This window comes from Kryptolebias marmoratus, linkage group LG1 (genome assembly GCF_001649575.2).
Source record: "Kryptolebias marmoratus isolate JLee-2015 linkage group LG1, ASM164957v2, whole genome shotgun sequence".
In the NCBI taxonomy this organism is placed as follows: Eukaryota; Metazoa; Chordata; class Actinopteri; order Cyprinodontiformes; family Rivulidae; genus Kryptolebias; species Kryptolebias marmoratus.
The window spans coordinates 7,042,441-7,047,511 of record NC_051430.1 but is presented as its reverse complement, the minus strand read 5'-3'; positions in this window follow the sequence as shown (position 1 = coordinate 7,047,511).

The window sequence follows — 5,071 nt, the reverse complement described above, 5'->3', positions numbered from 1 at the left end:
CACACACACACACACACACACACCACACACACACACACAAAGGGAAAATAGCTTCAGGTGACGTAAATACAGATGATTATGATAAGTTGTTTACCGCTCCTGATGACTTGATCTAGTCTAATCAGCGTATGCTTCTAAAGGCTAACTTTACTTGATCATCTTAAAGCTGTCAGTGGTACAGTGGCAAATTCAGAAACACTCTTTCCATTGACATCTTCTTACAGTTGTGATTTTGAGCCCTTGATGGGAACAAGAAGCAACATATTGGCACTAAAATATTTTCACAGGATGAAAATCCATCCATCCATTTTCTTTACCCACTTCTCCATTCTGGGTCGCAGGGAGCTAGTGCCTATCCCCAGCAGTCACTGTGCGAGAGGCGGGGAACACCCTGGACAGGTTGCAAGTCCATTGCAGGGCCACATAGAGACAAACAACCATTCACACCCTCACTCACACCTAGGGACAATTTAAGAGTCACCAATTAACCTAACATGCATGTTTTTGTTCTGTGGGAGGAAACCAGAGTATCCGGAGTAAACCCACATGAGCACTGGAAGAACATGCAAACTCCACCCAGAAAGGCCCCAGGCTGGGAAGCGACAGCTCTAACCACTACGCCACTGTGTCACCCAGCATGAAAATGGCTAATGTTTTTTTTTTCTTTTTAAATGTCTGTCATCTGTCATTATCATCATTATATTTTGGTTTTATGTCAATTTTACACAGGATTCTGTCAAGAAATGTATTAACCATTTAATCCAAATTGTTTCTCTTTAAAACTCGTTTGTTTTGATATATTTAAATGTACCTACTCTCAGCAGTTCTAATCATCAGCTCTTCACTTTTTAAGACTTGATTCCATTTTGGTGTTTGACAGCAATTATAGTTGTGAGTCAAGCAGTTCCACCAGCCAACAAATAAACCTATTTTGTTTTCAAAGAATAAAGTTTGAAAAGGAATCTTCTGAGACTCTCACAAATACAGGCAGCTGATTCCACTGATGAGAAGTGCCAGATGGTAAAAATTAGAGGTATCGACTAGATATAGTCAGGCTGGCCTCAACACACAGCATGGGTTTTGGAAGATATCTTCCTGAGAGGGGCTGGACCTTATTCCATTCTGTAGTCACTGATGGTGAGAGGCACTAGGCTGGCGTGGGTCTACTTATATCTCCCAGCTTGGTGACTGAGTTTTTCCCATTAGATGAGAGGGCAGCTTTGTTGAATTTGTTCCGAGCCTCCAACTACTCTGGGCTGTGGTTGCAAGGTTTGTTGATGCCTCTCGTGACTGCCGTCCCCGAACCTGGTGGTGGACACGTCGGGTGAGGATAGCTGTCAAGCTCAAGAAAGTGTCCTGTCGAGTCCTATCATAGGACTCTAGAGGTATCTGTATTCACCCCTCCCAGCACATGTACTCCTAATTTTCTTTATCCAGTTGTCAGCTCCTATTGTTATTCATGCTGCGAGTTTCCTGTGTGCCCCCTGTTGATTTGCTCTTTGTTGTTTTTATTGCACTTGCGACCTGTCTAGGGAGTACCCCATCTCTCGCTCACTGACTGCTGCAGAAAGGCACCAGCTCAACCACAATTCAGAAATAACAAAGCTGGTAAAAAAAAAAAAGAAGAAAGAAAATTGATGGATGGAAGTTTTTACTGCCCTGTCAGCTTTTTGTTTTATCATTAAAATTCTGCATTTCATTTTACTCGGTTGCTCTGTCTCAGAGTCTGCTTTTTGGGTCCTATAACATCATCATATAACATCAGGTGGACATTGAAAAATTAAGTAGTAGAAGGGCATTTGTGGTTAATGTAAAATACATTGCCAGTGATGCTTTGCTTCAGTTTCAACTTTGGCCCAGTGGTATAGAGGTTGTCTTCCAATCAAATAATCAGGGGTTTGATTCCCAGCCCTTGCAACATGTTAAAGTGTTCTTGGGCAAAACACTGAACTCCCCCACTGCCCTCAATATGCTTATCAGTTTATGAGTGAGATACAGTAATGACAGTGCTGCATATAGTGAGTGCAAATTGTTGAATAGAAATCACTGTGCGTGTGTGTGAATGGGTTGAAGAAACTTTGTAAAGCACTATGCAGAACTAGGGTGAGTGTGAATTATTTACCATCTCATTTGCCCCCCTTCTTATACCTATTTTCATCAAACCCACCCTTGGCTCACTTCAGGTACTTTTATCCCAGAGGATGGAGAATTTACCCTTTAAAGGATGATGCTACAAAAGAACTAGAGTTTAACTATTTATTCTTAATAAGGCAGAAAATTACTACAAGACCAGCACTGGGACTTCTGTCTACAACATCTTATGGATGAAGCAGAGAGAAGCCCAGAAAAAAGGAATTGTTGACTCTTACAGATCCTAGGCTCCACCCGACACAGAGGGCCAGAGCGCCACTTAATTGTGAGATCAGTAATCGCACTATGTGTCGCCAAAAAAATGGCTTTAACTGGTTCAATCGATTCTGTGGGTGTAATGCTATCTTGATGTGTAAGCATGCGGCAGCCATTAGAAAACTGTTCATGATATGGCAGGCCTTGACACAGCCGATAAAGGCAGCTGAGCAACTGGTTTGCCTATAGTACTTACCTCTTTTTTAGGACAAATCTAACACTGTAAAATTTTATTATTATCCATCCATTTTCTTTACCCGCTTCTCCATTCCGGGTCACGGGGAGCTGGTGCCTATCCCCAGGAGTCACTGTGTGAGAGGCGGGGAACACCCTGGACAGGTTGCAAGTCCATCACAGGGCCACATAGAGATTAACGAGACAAACAACCATTCACACTCTCACTCACACCTAGGGACAACTTTAGAGTCATCAATTAACCTAACATGCATGTTTTTAGTCTGTGGGAGGAAACCGGAGTACCCGGAGTAAACCCACGTGTGCACAGGGAGAACATGCAAACTGCACCCAGAAAGGCCCCAGGTCAGGAAACAATCCTGCAACCTTCTTGCTGGAAGGCAACAGCTCCAACCACTACTCCACTGTGCCACCAATTTTATTTTATTTTAATTCTTTACCATCAAAAATGATGGATTAAAGTTCCGAGATGAACTCAAAACTTAGTATTAGTGCTGTTTGTTGGACTTGACACTGAGCATACTTGTTAATGTCCATTACAACATAACATCATAACATCAATTAGGAATTATTTCTCTCTTTTTTTTTACATGAATTGCATTTTAACTTGCATGCCTCTAGAGTCACTTTGAAGTTTATATTGCTGCTCATCTCTACTTTATTGAGACTAAATCCTGATCCAGTAGGATCAGAGGATTAAGATGCTATATTGCAGATAATAGAAGATGAATCAGATTTAGCTACTTTCTGAGCCAAAATCCAGGCATTGAAATGAAAAATAATAACCCTAATGAGTTTTGAACAACATGCATTTTTAAACTGTTCAATTTGAGTTCATCTACACATTTTCAAATTGCGTGACTACATCTTATCTTGTTGTGACTTTTGAAATTAAATCCTCCTGCTTGCATTCATATAAATTCATAAACAGTATTTAGCTTTGAATTACCTTTTCTTTGTGTTATTGTCTCAATTGGCAGCTCCTGGACCACAGTTTTTCAGGAGAGCACAAATGTAGGAGAATAACATGGGTATTGCAGCTTGTTAATGTCATCCAGAAAAACAATATGACTTGTGTCATGAGTATTTATACTTCAGTATAAGCGGCAGAAGAGGGGCTAGTGAGTCAGACCCATTTTGCCTACACTCGTTCTGACTAATATCCACTTCCTACAGAAAATAAAAGACATAATGAGACTTTACATGAGCAGCTGTAAGGAGTTGAGGAACTGCCGTGTGCTTCTGCTGATGAAGACATGAATAAATAACATCATGCCCAATGAAACCCATCAGAGGGTAGCTTTTGAGTTGACCACAATCAGGTAATAGCAAAAAAACCACAGAGAAGGACTATAAGCCTATATTAACAAGTAATAACACACAACTGTTCTCTTGTGAACAGTTATTGTTCCAAAGAAGAGGAAGATCTAATGTTGACGTGTCGCCCACTCTACCTGCCAAAGGAGTGTCTTTTGTCACTGTGTATAGTCCCTGACTGCTATGCCAGCTTTGCCCTCGTGAAGCTTTAAGATCACATGTGTACTTTAAAACAAGCTGATGAACACTCTTTCGATTTTATTTTGCATTTCAGTACCTGGGCATCTCTGACCATATTTTTTTATCAGTATCAGAAATACTTTATTAATCCCCGGAGGACAATTCAGGTTTTGAAAGAAAGCCCCTGATAGAGGATAACAGCTGAGTTAAGGTAGTTAAAAGTAGATTAACAATAGGCCCTTACAAAAAAATCCCACAAAATTCACATGTGACTTTCACATGTGATCACATGTGGTCACATGCAAAAGTCACATGTGGTTCACAGAACTTTTTACATGTGTGAATGATGTGAATAACATGTGAAAGTCACATGTATATGTGTGGTTTTGGAACATTTTGTGGTGAAATCACATGTGATTCCCATGTGATCACATGTTATTCCCATGTGTATCACATGTGATACACAGGAATCACATGTGATTAATATGTATCACATGTGATTCCCATGTGTATCACATGTGATTATTATGTGTATCACATGTGATTTTATATGTGTATCACATGTGATTAATGTGTATCAGATGTGATTTTATATGTGTATCACATGTGATTAATGTGTATCACATGTGATTCCCATGTGTATCACGTGATTAATGTGTATCACATGTGATTAATATGTGTATCACATGTGATTAATATGTGTATCACATGTGAGTAATATGTGTATCACATGTGATTATTATGTGTATCACATGTGAGTAATATGTGTATCACATGTGATTATTATGTGTATCACATGTGGGTAATGTGTATCACGTGATTTTATATGTGTATCACATGTGATTAATGTGTATCACATGTGATTAATGTGTATCACATGTGATTAATGTGTATCACATGTGATTAATATGTGTATCACATGTGATTAATATGTGTATCACATGTGATTAATGTGTATCACATGTGATTAATG